The sequence below is a fragment of the Oryx dammah genome, unplaced genomic scaffold (assembly GCF_014754425.2).
Source record: "Oryx dammah isolate SB20612 unplaced genomic scaffold, SCBI_Odam_1.1 HiC_scaffold_23, whole genome shotgun sequence".
NCBI classification, from domain to species: Eukaryota; Metazoa; Chordata; class Mammalia; order Artiodactyla; family Bovidae; genus Oryx; species Oryx dammah.
In genome coordinates, this window is record NW_024070207.1 from 64154068 (window position 1) to 64174694 (window position 20627).

General features: G+C 37.6%; 1 pseudogene; it reads left to right on the forward strand.

Annotated features, from left to right (window-relative positions):
* Nucleotides 1-370: 370 nt before the first annotated feature.
* Nucleotides 371-20627, forward strand: part of LOC120881615 — a 102188-nt pseudogene continuing 81931 nt past the window's right edge.

The following is a 20627-nucleotide window of genomic DNA, read 5'->3' on the forward strand; positions in this document are numbered from 1 at the left end:
AAATTAGATTAACAAAGGTAAGTAGTTAGTTTTGGGGAGGCTTTGCCTGTGCTGTCACCATAAGAACCAGAACCAGCCACAGGACCAAGCAATCTAAGAAAAGACTATAAACACAAAAGGATTATAGGTGTGACATTAGAAATCTAATTGAAGGCACCAGAAAGCATGATATGATTAAATATGCAAGGTATGATTAAATATCAAATCCAAGAGAAATGACAGAATAGGAGAACCTGAGGTTCACTTCTCCCCACAAGTACATCAAGAATGCACCTACAAATGAAACAATTCACACAGAGTACTTGATGAACATTAGTAGAGGACCTCAGACTAAGAAGGACAAGAAGGGATCCCTGTCTAACTGGGAGGGATGAAGGAGAGAAAGAGAAGAAAAAGAAAAGAGGAAAAGGAAAGTTATTCACATTTGTGGTGGGGGAGCCGAAGGAAAGGAGAGGTTAATGAATCCAGGAAGGCCTACTCACCAGTGGCAAAATACACTGAAATAGAAGAGGGGCTATCAGAAGAAAGTGCAGTGGCCAGTCTGTGGCAGGTAAGATAGAGCAAGACTTGCTCGGATCATCTGTACCACAGCCTTGTGCACTCCACCCTAAGATGAGTATTAGAATGTGGACAGGGGCTGGAGTTGTGTACTAATGAATGTGGTATGAAGAGCATACCCAGGGAGAGGACTGCTGCTATCTGCGTGGAGACTGCCTGAAGGGACAGGAGTGAGGAGTTTCACAGCTCGAAATGCCCCTGGAAATTTCTCAGGCTACCTTGGAAGTGAGGCACATTGTTGAATGACAGTGCTTCCATCAAAGCCTTTTTCCCCACACATCAACTACTGCCTCCATTGACACTGGGATGGATTGCCACCAGAGTGAACATGCATATTCCAGTTGTAGCTGCCTTCTCCTCACCCTCCCTTAGCAAGCACATGTGCCCCAATCAGTTGCAACCTCTGGCCCTTCCAACCTAAGGAAACAAACTTGCCTCAGTTGGCCTCTGCCTTCACTCCTTTTCACTTGGGCAGGGAGCAGATGCCTGAGGGTGGCCCACAAGTAGAGGTGGGGCTGAAATAAAACCTGAGGCCCTGGGTGCTGGGAGCCAGTGTGAGGAATCCCACCCGTGACAAGGTCATGAGAGAGGAAGCTGACATACGCAAGGCCGCGATCAGACTTCAGGAGTTCCCCCTGGCATTTCCTGAGCATCCACCCCCCCCCAAAATAAAAATCTGCCGGCTTTTGTACTCTGCTTTTCCACTTTTCTGATATTCTCTGGAAAAAATCAACTCAGGGGTTTAGTCTTCTGCATTTGAAAGGGATGTTTCAGTTAACCCCCTCTGATTGCTGTCTAGCTTGCCTAACATGTTCCCTGGACCTCTTACAGCTTGTGAATTGCTTGCAGCCCCCAACCGTGAGAGGCACAAAGCTTAAAAGCATCTTAAAGATACAGAGCCTTTTCTAAACGGTTAAAAATTATATTGGTGATGGGATTTCACTGTTGACTCAATGATTGCTGCCAGGCCTCCATATTCTTTATCTTTTAGGCACCTGGGAGGATGTTAATCAATGTAAACAGGATATGGAAAAAGATATATAGTAGTTCTGATGTTAGCAACACTAGACTTTTGAGTTAATTACTTCTCTATGCATTCCTCTTGTGTCCTTGCTATGTAAGAATGTAACTTTATTTAGTACTTTCTGAGAGTGGCACCAAACCTTGGGAAGATCAACACAAATAAGTCTTCTGGTTGACAAACCCTTACCAGAAAAAAGGCTGTAAAATGTTAATTGGCCTTTTTGGCCAGAAGATGATGTAAATCACCTAAGACTTGTGTATACAATTAGGTATGCAGAGAGAAAAGCCTGTTTTGGTAAGAGTCTGGACTGCTAACACTGCATAATTTTGTATTACCCATTGATCTCTATGTACAATCTAAAAGGTATATAAGGCCTTCTAAACAATAGGAGCCAGAGCCAGTGCCTGGACTTGTTTCCCCTTGTTTCCCCTTGTTTCCTCTCTTTTCCCTCCTTTTCCTCTTTACTTTAATTTCAGGCTGAATTCCCATCTGGGGCGCAGAGGCTCACCAAGTCTACTTACTTGCCCTGGCTGTTAAGACCTGTGGGAAAGGGAGCCTAAGGCGAGGCATCCTTAGATATTCAAGCGAGCACCAGTGGCCCAACGTAGATGGTGCAAATTCCTTGTCTGGAATTTTATTGGTCTTCTGCATAATCCAAGTTATTCAGCCCTCTTCCTCCACTTAATTTTCCTACTACACTGTTGTTTCTTAATCTAATCTTATATCAATCAATAAACAAGTCTTTCCTCGCCAACGCCATCCAGCCTTCGAATTCCCTGGATCCACCGGGGATGGACCCTGGCACACGGGGCTGTGCAACCAAAAAGTAGAAACTGAAGTCTTTATGCTGAAGAACAAGCCATGAGTTAAGCTCCCATGATTAGCCTGTTATATCCAATGCCTGCAGACTATCTGAAAGGATGAGTGCTCCCACAACTGAGACAGTTGTAGTGTTAGGTGCTGTGAACTTTGGGGGTATGTACACCCGAAAGTAGAACCAGGTCAAAGTCTGAGCTACCACAAAAAGACACTCAGTGGGCCCAGAGTCATACCTAGAGGTCTTGGAGGGCTCATGGGGAGGTGGAGTTGGCTGTGGCTTACCATGGGGTTAACAATATTGATAGCAGAAGTCCCAGGGAAGTTTTGCATTGTTTTATTTTGTTGTAGATTTAATTAAAAAAATTAAATATATTTTTATTTGTTAATTTTTTTTGTTTTTGTTTTCAGAGTTTTTGTTTATTTGTTTGCTTTTTATGTTGTCATTTTCATGTGTTTGTTTCTTTTATTGTTTTTCTCCACTTTTGTTTTATTTTTATCCTTTGTTTTGATTTGGGAGTATTTTTCTTTGGATGTTTTCTTCTCTTTGGTTTTCTTTGTGTTTATTGATTTTCGTTTTCAACTTTTTGTCTTTCATTTGTTTGGTTTTGTTTTTATTGTGTGTCTTGCATTGTATCTATCTACCTCTTTCCTCCTAGCTATTTTTTTTTCTTTTTGCTATTGTTGTCATTTTCCTGTTTTTATTTTTTCTTTTCTTTTTTTCTTTTTTGTTTTTTATTTGTTTTAAGTATTTGTCTTGGTTTTTCTTTGTCTATTGGTCTTTTTTTCCTGTTCTTTTTTATGGCCACATTATGTGACTCATGGGGGCTTTGTTACATGGCTGGAGGTCAAACTTGAGCCTCTGTGGAGGGAATGCTGAGTCCTGGCTTCTAAACCACCAGAAGATTCCCAGCAGCAGGAGATATTAATTTCTGTAAGCTCTCCAAGAGGTCTTCAGCCCCACCCAACAGTCTGCAATATCCAGTGCTGGATGCCTTAGGCTGAACAGCCAACAAAATAGGAACACAGCCTGAACCATCAGCAGACAGGCTGTCTAAAATCATAAAGAGCTCACAGGCACCCCCAAGACAAACACTTTAACATAGACCTGCCCACTAGAGTGACAATACATAGCTTCACCCATCATATTACAGACAACATACCCTCCCACCAGGAAACTTACACGAGCCCCTAGGCCAATCTCACCCACCAGGGGCCAGTCACCACAAGCAAGAGAAACTAGCCTTCAGCAAGAAGACCACAAACACAGTAGGTTAGACAACATGAGATGACAGAGGACTATGTTCCAGTTGAAAGAAACACAAAAACCTACATGACCAACCAAATTAAGAGGAGATAGGCAATCAACCAGAAAATGAATCAAGAATAATGATGATGTAAAGATTATCCAACAAGTAAAAATGATCCAACATCTTAGAAATAAAATAGAAGTGTGTGTTGAAAAGATACAAGAAATATTTAACAAGGACCTAGAAGAATTAAACAACAAACAAATATTGATTAATAGTATAATAAATGAAATGAAAAATACACTAGAGGGAATCAGTAGAAGAACCAAGGAATAAGAATGTATCAGTCAGCTGGAAGACAGAATGCTAGAAAATATTGCCATGAATTAAGTGCAGCAATGCTTGAATAATAGGGGACCCAGAGGAAGAATAAAAAAAAAGGAAAAGATTTGAAAAAATACATATTTGAAGAGTTATAGTGAAAAACTTCCCTCAAGTCCAGGAAGCACAGAGAGTCCCATACATAAATCCAAGAAGAAACATGCTAAGATATATATTAATCAAATTACCAAAGATTAAACACAAATATTAAACTAAAAAATATGAAAATCCGCAAGAAAAAAGCAGCATATAACATTCAAGGGAATTCCCATAAAGTTATCAGCTGATTTTTTAGCAGAAACAATGAAGGCCAGAAGGAAATGACATGACATATTTAAAGTAATGAAAGGGAAAAGCCTACAAACAAAGATTTTCTACCCACCAAGACTCATAAGCAGATTTGAAGCATACATCAAAAACTTCAGACAAGGGAAAGCTAAAAGAATTTAGCACCACACAAGCTTCACAACAAATTCTAAAGGAATTTATGCCAGAAGCAGAAGAAAAATAAAATATATAGAAAATAAACCCAAAACAGTGAAAAATGGAATGGCTTTCATGAAGTTTTATAATTTATTATTATTATTTTTTTTTACTTTACAATATTGTATTGGTTTTGTCATACATCAACATGAATCCACCACAGGTGTACACGTGTTCCCAATCCTGAACCCCCCTCCCACCTCCCTCCCCATACTATCCCTCTCGGTCATTCCAGTGCACCAGCCCCAAGCATCCTGTATCCTGCATCAAAACTAGACTAGCGATTTGTTTCTTATATAATATTGTACATGTTTCAATGACATTCTCCCAAATCATCCCACCCTCTCCCTCTCCCAGAGTCCAAAAGACTGTTCTATATATGTGTCTCTTTTGCTGTCTCGCATATAGTGTTAACATTACCATCTTTTTAAATTCCATATATATGCATTAGTATACTGTATTGGTATTTTTCTTTCTGGCTTACTTCACTGTGTATAATAGGCTCCAGTTTCATCCATCTCATTAGAACTGATTCAAAAGTATTATTTTTAATGGCTGAGTAATACTCCATTGTATATATGTACCATTGCTTTCTTATCCATTCATCTGCTGATGGACATCTAGGTTGCTTCCATGTCCTGGCTATTATAAACAGCTCTGTGATGAACATTGGGGTACACATGTCTCTTTCAATTCTGGTTTCCTTGATGTGTATGCCCAGCAGTGGGATTGCTGGGTCATAAGGCAGTTCTATTTCCAGTCTTTTAAGGAATCTCCACACTGTTCTCCACAGTGGTTCTACTAGTTTGCATTTCCACCAACAGTGTTAAGAGAGTTCCCTTTTCTCTACACCATCTTCAGCATTTACTGCTTGTAGACTTTTGGATAGCAACCATTTTGACTGGTGTAAAATGGTACCTCACTGTGGTTTTGATTTGCATTTCTCTGATAATGAGTGATGTTGAGCATCTTTTCATGTGTTTGTTAGCCATCTGTATGTCTTCTTTGGAGAAATGTCTGTTTAGTCCTTTGGCCCATTTTTTGATTGCGTTGTTTATTTTTCTGGAATTGAGGTGCAGGTATTGCTTGTATATTTTTGAGGTTAGTTCTTTGTCAGTTGTTTCATTTGCTATTATTTTCTCCCATTCTGAAGTCTGTCTTTTCACCTTGCTTATAGTTTCCGTTGTTGTGCAGAAGCTTTTAATTTTAATTAGGTCATTTTAATTAGAAAACCATGAAATAAAAATGTTCTTGACATTAAAAAAATTGAATGGAAACATTCTTATTGATAATCATATTAAATGTAAATGGAATAAATTATCCAACTCAAAAACAGAGATTGGCTAAATGGATATGAAAATTAGACCCATATATATATATACACATATATGGATCACTGAAGAAATCAAAGTGAAGTGAAGTGAAAATCACTCAGCCATATCCAACTCTTTGCAGCCCTATGGACTGTAGTCCACGGAATTCTCTAGGCCAAAATATTGGAGTGGTTAGCCTTTCCCTTCTCCAGAGGATCTTCCCAATCCAAGGATCAAACCCAGGTCTCCCTCATTGCAGGCAGATTCTTTACCAGCTGAGTCACAAGCGAAACTCAAGAATACTGGAGTGGGTAGCATGTCCCTTCTCCAGGAGATCTTCCTGACCCAGGAATCAAAGTGGGGTCTCATGCATTGAATAAATCAAAAAGGAATTTAAAAACACCTAGAGACAAACTACAATGAAACACACCAAAAAATCTTTGTGAAGCAGTGAAAACTGTTCAAAGTATAAAGTTTATAGCAATAAAATCTTACTTCAAGAAACAAACAAACAAAAACTTTCAAATAAGCAACCTAACTTGACACCTAAAGCAAATAGAGAAAGAACAAAAAGCAAAATGCAAACTTGGTAAAAGGAATGAAATCAAGAATATCAGAGCAAAAGAGAAATAAAATGAAATAGAGTAGAAGAAAACAATACCAAAGATCAATGAAACAAAATAGTTTTCTTTGTGAGGATAAACAAAATTAACAAAATAATTATAAAATAAAATTAAATAAAAAATTGATAAACCTTAAGCCAAACTCATAAAAAAATTCAAATCAATGTAATTAGAAACAAAAAAGAAAAGCTTGCAATGGACAATGCAAAATTTCAAAGGATCATAGCAGACTACTGAAAGCAACTAAATGCCAATAAAAGAGACAACCTATAATCAAAGGATAAATTCTTAGAAAGATATCACCTTCCAAGACTGAACCAGTAAGAAATATAAATTATAAACAGATAAACCCAAGGAATGAATTTGAAAGTGTGATTAAAAATCTTCCAACAAGTTAAAATCCAGGACCAGACAGCTTCACAAGCAAGTTACATCAAAATACTTAAAGAGGTAACAACTACATTTCTGAAATGATCCAAAAATTTCCAAAGAAAAGCATATTCCAAACCTCATTCTGTGAGGCCACCATCACATGATACCAAAATCCAATATATCACAAAAAAAGAAAATGACAGGCCAATATCACTGATGAATATAGATGCAAAAATATTCAACAAAATACTAGTAAAGCGAATCCAATAACACATTAGAAGAATCATACACCCTGATCAAGTGGTATTTATCTCAGAGATGCAAGAATTCTTCAATATATACAAATTCAATAGTGTATTGTATTACCACATTAGCAAATTGAAGAATAAAAGCCTTGTGATTAACTCAATAGATTCAGAAAAGTTTTTGATAAATTTCAACACCATGAAAAAAGGCCTCCAGAAAGTGGACATAAAGGAAACATACCTCAAGATAATAAGGGCCATATATGATAAGCCCACATCTAGCATCAGATTCAATGGCAAAAATATGAAAGCATTTCCTTAAAGATCAGGAAGAAGACAAAAATATACACTCTCATGACTTTCATCATTTTTATTCAACATAGTTTTGGAAGTCTTAGTGATAGTTATCAGAGGGAAAAAGAAATAAAAGGAATCCAAATTGGAAAAGACAAAGTAAAACTTTCACTGTTTTCAAATTATATGATACTATACATAGAAAATTCTAAAGATGCTATCAAATTAACTAGAGCTCATCAATGAATTTGGTAATGTTTCAGGATGTGAAATTAATACACACAAATCACTTGTGTTTGTATACATACACAATTAAATTTCAGAAAGAGAGATTAAAGAATCAATCCTACTCACCATTGAATCAAAATGAAAAACAAATATTAGGTATAAGTCTACCTATAGAGGCAAAAGACCTTTACTCAGAAAACTATAAAATACTGATGCAAGAAATCAAAGATAACACAAACTTACAGAGAGATATATTACGTTCTTGTATTTCAAGAATAAATATTGTGAAAGTCATGATATAACCCAAATCAATCTACAAATTCAAAGCAAACATCAAATTACCAAGAATATTTTTCACAAAATTTGGAAAAAAAAAATTTTTTTACAATTTCTAAGGAAACATGAAAGACCATGAATAGCCAAAGCAATCCTGATAAAGAAAAATGAAGCTCGAGGAATCAGTGTCCCTGACTTCAGACTATAATATAAAAGCTACAGTCACCAAAAGAGTGTGGCACTGATAAAAAAACAGAAATAAAGATTAATGGAACAGAATAGAAAGTCCAGTGATAAATCCATACATTTATGATCACCTCATCTATGATGAAGAAGCCAGGACTATACAATGGGGAAAAAACAGTCTATTGTAAAATGAGATACCTATATGTAAAAGAATGAAATGAGACTACATCCTAACACAACTGGATGTTCCATTCTGTTCCATTAATTTATATTTCTGTTTTTGTGCCAGTACCATACTGTTTCGATTACTGTAGCTTTACAGTATATTCTGAAGCCAGGGGCCTGGCTCCTTCATCTTAAGCAAGGTGAAAAGAAAACCCTCAGAATGGGATAAAATAATAACAAATGAAACAACTGACAAAGAATTAATCCCCCAAATACACAAATAGCTCATGTGGCTCAATACCAGAAAAACAAACAACCCAATAAAAAAGTGGGAAAAAGACCTAAACAGATATTTCTCCAAAGAAGACATACAAATGGCTAATGAACATATGAAAAGATGCTCAACGTCACTCATTATCAGAGAAAGGCAAATCAAAACCACAATCATCTCACTCTGGTTAGAATGGCCATCATCAAAAAGTGTACAAGCAATAAATGCTGGAGAGGGTGTGGAGGAAAGGGAACTCTCTTACACTGTTGGTGGGAATACAAACTGGTTCAGTCACTATGGAGAACAGTGTGGAAATTCCTTAAAAAACTTGGAATAGAACTGGCATAAGATCCAGCAATCCCACTGTTGGGCATACACCCTGAGGAAACCAGAATTAAAAGAGACACATGTACCCCAATGTTCATTGCAGCTCTATTTACAATAGCTAGGACATGGAAGCAACCTAGATGTCCATCAACAGATGAATGGATAAGGAAGTTGTTGTAAATATACACAATGGAAAATTGCTCAACCATAAAAATGATTTTTTTAAGCATTTGGGTCATTTTTAATGAGGTGGATGAACCTGGAGACTATTATACAGAGCGAAATAAGAAAGAGAAAGACAGGTACCATATATTAATGTATATATATGGAATTTAGAAAGATGTTACCAACAATACTACATTCAAGGCAGTAAAGGAGACACAGATGTAAAGATCAGACTTTTGGACTCAGTTGGAGAGGCGAGGGTGGGATGATTTGAGAGAATAGCATTGAAACATGTACATTACCACATATAAAATAGATAGCCAGTGCAAGTTTGATGTATGAAGCAGGACACCCAAAGCAGGTGCTCTGGGACAACCTAGAGAGATAAGGTGGGGAGGGAGGTAGGAGGGGGTTCAGGATGAGGGGACACATATATACCTGTGGCTGATTCATGTTAATATATAGCTAAAGCCATCACAATACTGCAAAGTAATCATTCTCCAATTAAAATAAATTAATTAAAAAAAAACTCAAAATAGATTAAAGACCTAAATATAAGGCCTACAGTAAAATAAAGGGCGGACACTCTGATATAAATCACAGCAAGATATTTTTTAATCCACCTTCTAGAATAATGAAAATAAAAATAAACAAACAGGACCTGATTAAACTTAAAATATTTTGCACATCAAACGAAGCCATAATCAAAATTCTCACCATAAGAGAAAAGTTTTGCAAACCAAGTAGGTGTTAGGGGGCTAATCTCCAAAATATGCCAACACTTCATGCATAGCAAAAAACAACAACAAAAGAAAAAATTCAAAAAATGAGTGGAAGATCTAAATAAACATTTCTCCAAAGAAGACAAATAGTTAAAAACACATAAAATGATGCTCAACACCATTAGTTATTAAAGAAATTCAACTCAAAACTATTGATACAACAAGGTATCAACTCACACTAGTCAGAATGGCTATCATCAAAAGTCTACAAAAAATAAATGCTGGAGAGGGTGTGGAGAAAAGAGAACTCTCTTCTGTTTGTGGAACTGAAAAATGGTACAGCCACTATGGAGAAGCATAGAGCTTCCTTCAAATACTTAAAATAGAGGTAATATTTGATCTAGCAATCCCACTTCTATGCATATATCTGAAGAAACCACAAGTTGAAAAGATACAGGCACCCCAATATTTATTGAAGCACTATCCACAATAGCCAGGACGTGTAAGAAACATAAATGACCATCAAGAGAGGAACACGTAAACAAAATGTGGTGCATATATACAATGAATATTTCTCAGCCACAAAAATGAATAAAATAATTGCATTTGTAGCAACATGGGTGGACCTAGAGATTCTCAGACTAAGTGAAATCACAGAAAGACAAATAAGAGTCTAAAATATGTGGAACTGAAAATAAGGCTACAGATTATCTTATGTACAAAACTGAAACAGAGTTACAGATACAAAAAACAAACTTATCTTTACTGGGGAGCAAGTGATGATCAGGGATTAATTGGAAGATTGAGACTGACACCTTAAGAACCTAGTGTATAGCACAGGGAACTCTACTCAATAATCTATAATGGCCTATATGGGAAAAGAATTTTAAAAACAGTGAATATATGTATGTGGATAACAGATTCACTTTGTTGTTCACTTGAATCTAACACAACATTATACATCAATTATACCCTAATATTTTTTTTTAATATGTCACTTCCAAAAGGATATTGAGGAGCAAGAGATGAATTAAAAACAAAGAATGAGCAATATTGATCAGTAAAGAGAAAATCAATGTAGAGGTATTGGTTTTCCTATGATCTATGTTTGAGAATAGGCTTTATTAAGGAAACCTTGGGCTTCCCTTGTGGCTCAGCTGGTAAAGAATCCACCTGCAATGCAGGAGACCAGGGTTTGATCCCTGGTTTGGGAAGATTTCCTGGAGAAGGAAAAGACTACCCACTCCAGTATTCTGGCCTGGACAGTCCATGGGGTCACAAAGAGTTGGACATGACTGACTTTCACTTTCACTAAGTATTTCTTACCAAAACTCCGAGATACAAAAGCATCTCTGGTGCCCTTAAGAGAACAAAGTTACATAAGCCCATGTTTTGAACAAATAACTGATATTTGAGCAAATAACTGACATGTGTATTCATTAAAGCAGCCTTCCCAATTAGCAATGCTAAGTTGCTCCACTGAAATATTGTGCATAAAATTATTTCTTTAAGAAAATCTTACCATTCAAGCTTACATTTATCTCAAAACATAGTTTACATTAATTGAGGTGCTAGATATACATTCAACTCAGTCTTGGCTAAAGTAATACATTCTTTCATCTTCTGAAGATAAAAAATAGCATAGAAGAACAGAATTGAACTTCTTCATGGAAACTAAATTAATTTCACATAGCTTGTAAATGATAGGAATGCAAATGACTGGCTACTAGATACTCGTCTCCCTTGAAACTCATTGTCTATTATAGACATTGACAGTAGGAAAATGTTACAATGAGTTTTAATATTCTCTTATATGTTATTGCTATGGACAGTTTACTTCAAAGGAAACAAAATCATTCTATAGACATTATAGCTATACACTGGCACTTAATTTGGCCAGAAAGAAAAAGATCCATAATTGTTATTCCTTGGTTTAGATTCATGGTATATTTTGTTCTTAGTTCCTATAATTCATTTCAGATATTTTTTTCCAAAAAGAAATAACTGCACATCATGTATTGTAAACACTGTTATTTCCTCCAAAGTGTTTTAGACTTTACAAACTGTCCAACTGTCTATATTTATTTACATCTGAGTGATATTTTTCACATGCTAGTCATATTGAAAGTATGATTAATATGAAAATAAAGGTTAAGACTGTTTTACCCACTAGCAGTTCTCACATCCCATGCCAAGATCATTTCAAAGGAAACTATCAGATGAGCTGGACATGGAACAACAGACTGGTTCCAAATAGGAAAAGGAGTACGTCAAGGCTGTATATTGTCACCCTGCTTGTTTAACTTATATGCAGAGTACATCATGAGAAATGCTGGGCTGGAGGAAGCCCAAGCTGGAATCAAGATTGCCGGGAGAAATACCAATAACCTCAGATATGCAGGCAGAAAGTGAAGAAGAACTAAAGAGCCTCTTGATGAAAGTGAAAGAGGTGAGTGAAAAAGTTGGCTTAAAGCTTAACATTCAGAAAACTAAGATCATGGTATCTGGTCCCATCACTTCATGGCAAATAGATGGAGAAACAATAGAAAGTGGCTGACTTTATTTTGGGGGGCTCCAAAATCACTGGAGATGGTGATTGCAGCCATAAAATTAAAAAAACGTTTACTCCTTGGAAGGAAAGTTATAACCAACCAAGACAGCATTACTTTGTCAACAAAGGTCTGTCTAGTCAAGGCTATGGTTTTTCCAGTAGTCATGTATGGATGTGAGAGTTGAACTATAAAGAAAGTTGAGCATTGAAGAATTGATGCTTTTGAACTGTGGCATTGGAGAAGATTCTTGAGGGTCCCTTGGACTGCACGGAGATCCAACCAGTCCATCCTAGAGGACATCAGTCCTGGGTGTTCATTGGAAAGACTGATGTTGAGGCTTAGGCTCCAATACTTTGGCCACCTGGTGCAAAGAGCTGACTCTTTTGAAAAGACCCTGATGTTGGGAAAAATTGAAGGCAGGAGGAGAAGGCGATGACAGAGGATGAGATGGTTGGATGGCATCACTGACTCAATGGATATATATTTGGGTAAACTCTGGGAGTTGATGATGGACAGGGAGGCCTGGCATGCTGCTGTTCATAGGTCGCAAAGAGTCGGACACAACTGAGTGACTGAACTGAAGCAGATGAGCTAGAAAACCAGAGCATTGAAGAATCTATGAATTTTGTCAAAGGCTTTCTCTGCGTCTATTGAGATAAACATATGGTTGTTATTTTTCAATGTTAATGTGTTGTATTACATTTATTGATTTGTGAATATTGAAGAATCCTTGCATCCCTGGGATAAAGCCCACTTGGTCATGGTGTATGATCTTTTTAATGTGTTGTTGGATTCTGATTGCTAGAATTTTGTTCAGGATTTTTGCATCTGTGTTCATCAGTGATATTGGCCTGTAGTTTTCTTTTTTTATGTGGCATCTTTTTCAGGTTTTGGTATTAGGGTGATGGTGGCCTCATAGAATGAGTTTGGAAGTTTACCTTCCTCTACAATTTTCTGGACGAGTTTGAGTAGGATAGGTGTTAGCTCTTCTCTAAATTTTTGGTAGAATTCAGCTGTGGGGCCGTCTGGACCTGGGCTTTTGTTTGCTGAAAGATTTCTGATTACAGTTTCAATTTTTGTGCTTGTGATGAAAGCCTTTGACAAAATTCAACATCCATTTATGATTAAAAAGACTCTCCAGAAAACAGGAATAGAAGGAACATACCTCAACATAATAAAAGCTATATATGACAAACCCACAGCAAATATTATCCTCAATGGTGAAAATTGAAATCATTTCCCTTAAAGTCAGGAACAAGACAAGGGTGCCCACTTTCACCACTACTATTCAACATAGTTTTGGAAGTTTTGACCACAGCAATCAGAGCAGAAAAAGAAATAAAAGGAATCCAAATTGGAAAAGAAGAAGTAAAACTCTCACTGTTTGAAGATGACATGATCCTCTACATAAAAAACCCTAAAGACTCCACCAGAAAATTACTAGAGCTAATCAATGAATAAAGTAAAGTTGCAGGATATAAAATCAACAAACAGGAATCCCTTGCATTCCTATACACTAATAATGAGAAAATAGAAAGAGAAATTAAGGAAAAAATTCCATTCACCATTACAACGAAAAGAATAAAATACTTAGGATTATATCTACCTAAAGAAACTAAAGACCTATATATAGAAAACAATAAAACACTGATGAAAGAAATCAAAGAGGACACTAATAGATGGAGAAATATACCATGTTCATGGATCAGAAGAATCAATATAGTTAAAATTAGTATACCACCCAAAGCAATCTATAGATTCAATGCAATCCCTATCAAGCAACCAACGGTATTTTTCACAGAGCTGCTGCTGCTGCTGCTAAGTCGCTTCAGTCGTGTCTGACTCTCTGCGACCCCATAGATGGCAGCTCACCAGGCTCCCTTGTCCCTGGGATTCTCCAGGGAAGAACACTGGAGTGGGTTGCCATTTGCTTCTCCAATGCATGAAGGTGAAAAGTGAAAATGAATTCGCTCAGTAGTGTCTGACTCTTAGCGACCCCATGGAATGCAGCCTACCAGGCTCCTCCGTCCATAGGATTTCCAGGCAAGAGTACTAGAGTGGGGTGTCATTGCCTTCTCCAGTTCACAGAGCTAGAACAAATAATTTCATAATTTGTATTGAAATACAACAAACCTCAAACAGCCAAAGCAATCTTAAGAAGAATGGAACTGGAAGAATAAACCTGCCTGACTTCAGGCTTTACTACAAAGGCACAGTAACCAAGACAGTATGGTACTGGCACAAAGACAGAAATATAGATCAATTGAACAAAATATAAAGCCCAGACGCACCTATGGGCACTTTATGTTTGACAAAGGAGGCAAGAATATACAGTGGAGAAAAGTAAATTTCTTTAACAAGTGGTGCTGGGAAAACTGGTCAACCACTTGTGAAAGAATGAAACTAGAAAACTTCCTAACACCATACACAAAAACACACTCAAAACGGATTAAAGATCGAAATGTAACACCAGAAACTATAAAACTCTTAGAAGAGAACATAGGCAAAACACTCTCCAACATAAATCACAGAGGATCCTCTATGACCCACCTCCCAGAATATTGGAAATAAAAGCAAAAATAAACAAATGGGGCCTAATTAAAATTAAAAGCTTCTGCACAACAAAGGAAACTATAAGCAACGTGAAAAGACAGACTTCAGAATGGGAGAAAATAATAGCAAATGAAACAACTGACAAAGAACTAATCTCAAAAATATACAAGCAACTCCTGCAGCTCAATTCCAGAAAAATAAATGACCCAATCAAAAAATGGGCCAAATAACTAAACAGACATTTCTCCAAAGAAGACATACAGATGGCTAACAAACAAATAAAGAGATGCTCAATATCACTCATTACCAGAGAAATGCAAATCAAAACCACAATGAGGTACCATTTCACGCCAGTCAGAATGGCTGCTATCCAAAAGTCTACAAGCAATAAATGCTGGAGAGGGTGTGGAGAAAAAGGAACCTTCTCACACTGTTGGTGGGAATGCAAACTAGTACAGCCACTGTGGAGAACAGTCTTGAGATTTCTTAAAAAACTAAACTGAAATAGAACTGCCTTATGACCCAGCAATCCCACTGCTGGGCATACACACCGAGGAAACCAGAATTGAAAGAGACACGTGTACCCCAATGTTCATTGCAGCACTGTTTATAATAGCCAGGACATGGAAGCAACGTAGATGTCGTTCAGCAGACGAATGGATAAGAAAGCAGTGGTACATATATACAATGGAGTGTTACTTGGCCATTAAAAAGAATACGTTTGAATCAGTTCTAATGAGGTGGAAGAAACTGGAGCCTATTATACAGAGTGAAGTAAGCCAGAAAGAAAAACACCAATACAGTATACTAACACATATATATGGAATTTAGAAAGATGGTCATGATAACCCTGTATGTGAGACAGCAAAAGAGACACAGATGTATAGAACAGTCTTTTGGACTCTATGGGAGAGGGTGGGATGATTTGGGGAATGGCACTGAAACATGTATAATATCATATAAGAATCGAATTACCAGTCCAGGTTCGATACAGGATGCTTGGAGCTGGTGCACTGGGATGACCCAGAGGGATGGTATGGGGAGGGAGGTGGGAGGGAGGTTCAGGATGGGGAACATGCGTACACCCGTGGTGGATTCATGTTGATGTGTGGCAGAACCAATACAATATTGTAAATTTAAAAAAAAAAAGAATTAAACGTTAAGAAAAAAGAATCTATGAAATAAACTAGACTGTAATAAGTATTACCTCTATTTAAGTATCTCTCCCTCTTCCTTACTCATAAAATTTTTCTTTGCCATCATTATTACCTCATGTGCCTCTACATCTTTGTACTCATGGGAAGACTATTCTATTGTTTCCAGGTTAGGTTCTGAAATCAGACATCTCTGCCTTGGAGTTTGGCTGCATCATATGCTAGATATTAACTTTGGACAAGTGCGTCACTTTGCCTTAGTTTCATCATCTGTATTATGGCAATATCTGTATTGTAAAGTTTCTGTGTGATAATACTTGTAAAACACTAAGAAAGATGTCTAGTGTATAGAAAATGTTCAATAAATATTAGTTATTATCACAATTATTCTTCAAAGTCTTTCTTTCCATACATTCCTTAAATCTTTTCACAACTATTTATAGCTCTCAGTTGCAATTTAAAATCCTTCACACCCTTCAAATGCAATTATATTTAAATATACCCAATATAAGTTCTATTATTTGGTTTCTCCAGTACCCTCTTGTAGTATAAATACTTTTTGCACTATGACTACTCTATTGTTGTTCTTTAGTCATTTAATCCTATTTGTGAACTCATGGACTGAAGCATGCCAGGCTTCTCTGTCCTACACTATCTCTTGCAGTTTGCTCAAATTCATGTCCATTGAATTTGCGTCATTGAGTTCCATCTGACTTTTTGTGAACTCATGGACTGAAGCATGCCAGGCTGCTCTGTCTTACACTATCTCCTGGAGTTTGCTCAAATTCATGTCCATTGAGTTGGTGAAACTATCTACCCATTTCATTCTCTGCCACCCCCTTCTCCTTCGCCCTTCAATCTTTCCCAGCATTAGGGTATTTTCCAATGCATCAGCTCCATGAAACAGGTGGCCAAAGTATTGGAGTTTCAGCTTCAGCATCAGCCCTTTCAATAAATACTCAGGGTTCATTTCTTTTTGGACTGACTGGTTTGATCTCCTTGCTGTCCAAGAAGCTTGCAAGGGTATTCTCCAGCACCACAATTCAGCCTTCTTATGGTTCAACTCTCACATCTGTACATGACTACTGGAAAAAAAACATAGCTTTGATTATACCGAATTTTGTCCGTAAAGTGATGTCTCTGCTTTTTAATACACTGTCTAGGTTTGTCATAGATTTCCCTCTAAGGAACAAACATATTTTAATTCTGTAGCTGCAATCACTGTCTGCAGTGATTTTGGAGTCCAAGAAAATAAACTCTGTCACTGTTTCCACGTTTCTCCCTTTTATTTGCCATGAAGTGGTGGGAGTGGACGTCATGGTCTTAGTTTCCTGAATGTTGAGTTTCAAGCCACCTTTCTCACTCTCTTCCACCTTCATCCAGAGCCTTCTTAACTCCTCTTCACTTTTTTCCATTAGAGTGCTATCATCTACATATTTGAGGTTGTTGATATTTCTCCCAGGAATCTTCATTCCAGCTTGTGATTCATCCAACTCATTATTTTGCCTGATGTACTCTGCATAGCAGTTAAATAAGCAGGGTGATGATATACATCATTGTGGTACTTCTTTCCCAATTTTGAACCAGTCAGTTCTTCCATGTACAGTTCTAACTGCTGCTTCTTGACCTGCATTCAGGTTTCTCAAGAGACAGATAAAGTGGTATGGTATTTCTATCTTTGTAAGAATTTTCCACATTTTGGCTTTATTCACACAAAGGCTTTATCATAGTCAATGAAGCAAAAGTACAGTATTTTCTGGAACACCCTTGCTTTCTCCATGATACAACGAATGTTGCTAATTTGATCTCTGGTTCCTCTGCTTCTTCGAAATTCAGCTTGTAGGTTCTTGGTTCACATACTGCTGAAGCCTACATTGAAAGATTTTGTGCATAACCTTTCTAGCATGTGAAATGAGCACAACTGTATGGTAGTTTGAACATTTTTTTGCATTGCTCTTCCTTGGGACTGGAATGAAAACTGATTTTTCCAGTCCTGTGGTCAATGTTAAGTTTTCCAGATTTGCTGATGTATTGGGTGCAGCACTTTAACAGTGTCAATTTTAAGATTTGAAATAGCTTAGCTGGAATCTCATCACATTCACTAGCTTTGCTTGTAGTAATGCTTCCTAAGGCTAACTTGACTTTACACTGCAAGACGTCCAGCTCTAGCTGAGTGACCAAACCATCATGCTTATTCAGGTCATTAAGACTTTACCTTTGTAGTTCTTCTGTGTATTCTTGCCACCTCTTCTTAATCTCTTCTGCTTCTGTTAGGTCCTTACCATTTATGTCCTTTATCATGCCCATCCTCACATAAAATGTTCACTTGGTATCTCCAATTTTCTAGAAGTTATCTCTAGTCTTTCCCATTCTGTTATCTTCCTCTATTTCTTTCTATTGTTCATTTAAGGAGGTCTTCTTATCTCTCCTTTCTGTTCTCTGTAACTCTATATTCAGTTGGGTAAATCTTTCCCTTTCTCACTTGCCTTTCACTTCTCTTTTTTCCTCAGCTATTTGTAAAGACTATTCAGACAAACACTTTGCCTTCTTGCTTTGCTTTTTCTTTGGGATGGTTTTGGTCATTGCCTCCTATACAAAGTTACAAACTTCAGTCTGTAGTTCTTCAGGCACTCTGCATACCAGATCTAATCCCTTGAATCTACTTATCATCTCCACTGTAAAATCATAAGGGATTTGATTTAGGTCATACCTGAATAACCTCAGATATGCAGATGACACCACCCTTATGGCAGAAAGTGAAGAGGAACTAAAAAGTCTCTTGATGAAAGTGAAAGTGGAGAGTGAAAAAGTTGGCTTAAAGCTCAACATTCAGAAAACGAAGATCATGGCATCCGGTCCCATCACTTCATGGGAAATAGATGGGGAAACAGTAGAAACAGTGTCAGACTTTATTTTTTGGGACTCCAAAATCACTGCAGATGGTGACTGCAGCCATAAAATTAAAAGACGCTTACTCCTTGGAAGGAAAGTTATGACCAACCTAGATAGCATATTGTAAAGCAGAGACATTACTTTGCTGACTAAGGTCCGTCTATTCAAGGCTATGGTTTTTCCTGTGGTCATGTATGGATGTGGGATTTGGACTGTGAAGAAGGCTGAGTGCTGAAGAATTGATGCTTTTGAACTGTGGTGTTGGAGAAGACTCTTGAGAGTCCCTTGGACTGCAAGGAGATCCAACCTGTCCATTCTGAAGAAGATCAGCCCTGGGATTTCTTTGGAAGGAATGATGCTAAAGCTGAAACTCCAGTACTTTGGCCACCTCATGAGAAGAGTTGACTCATTGGAAAAGGGATTGGTGGCAGGAGGAGAAGGGGACGACAGAGGATGAGATGGCTGGATGGCATCATGGACTCGATTGACGTGAGTCTGAGTGAACTCCGGGAGATGGTGATGGACAGGGAGGCCTGGCGTGCTGTAATTCATGGGGTCGCAAAGAGTCGGACACAACTGAGCGACTGAACTTAACTGAACTGAACTGAACTGAAGATAACAGGATTAGTCAGAAGGTTCTCAAGAAGGAGAATCTGTCCTCCAGCAGGATACATTATTGTTATATAATCCTTGGTACAGAGTTTAATCTGAATTTTGCTGTGCAATCATCAGCTCTGGGCTTAAAGAAAAAATAAGTGACTAAGACTAAGGTTGTAGGATAAAAAATTTTCCCTTTTTTCCTACTTGAGAATTCCAGACCCCTATCTCCTCTCTGAGAACCGCAGACCCCTCTCTCCTCCTCAGGGACTCCAGACTTCTTATCAACCTACCTAGAATTTGACTCTCCCATTCTCCCTTTTTCTTTTTGGAGAATTATGTTGCCAAGGGAAAGGGACGTTGTTTTTGTTTCATAACTACCTCATGCTGTAGAGGGGCATCATTCCTAAATTGTTGTGACAACATATTCTCCTAACCCTCATATTGAGGGTCTCTGACCCAGGGTCCCCAAGTAATAGAGGAGGCCGTTGCACTAGTAGGAGCCTAGACAGCTATTTGTAACATAAAAGCTTTCAGGTGGTTAGAAACAAATCCAGTTACACAGTTACAGATGTAGCCAAAATAGTCTTTAAACCAAGTTAAAGCATAATCAAAATTAAAAGTCACATTATGTCCATAGTTATAGTGCAATACGTTATACCAGTCCATCTTAGGATTGTTAGATGTTTTCACAGAGTTGAGGAAAATCTTTTCCTTGAAATGGAGATACCCACCATGGGAAGCCTTCAATTGATGAGAAGGGTGAGCACTCTGCAGACCCAGCAATTATGTCAATTGTGGAATACAGCATAGGAATGAGCCCAGTACAGGAAAGCATTTTCTTGATGGTCAAATGGCAGACTCAGGACTTTTGGAATCAGCAGAAGTAAGCTCATATCAGGCCCATCTGAAAAGTAAAAGGTGAAAGCATAAAGGATAAAGACATAAAATGAGATTGCTCAGTTTTGGTCATGGTGCCACTTTTTAAATCAAGTGTGGTGCATCCACGAATCATTTCCTGGCACTTTGAAGCTGTGGGAAAAAAAAAAAAAAGAATAACCTGGTAAGGGCCTTCCCACAGGGTCTCGAGAGATTGCCCACCAGATCCCAATGTCTCTATCAAGACCTCAGTGCATGGCTCGAACAGCAGCTTATTTAACTCAGAGGTTGGGTCAGGAGT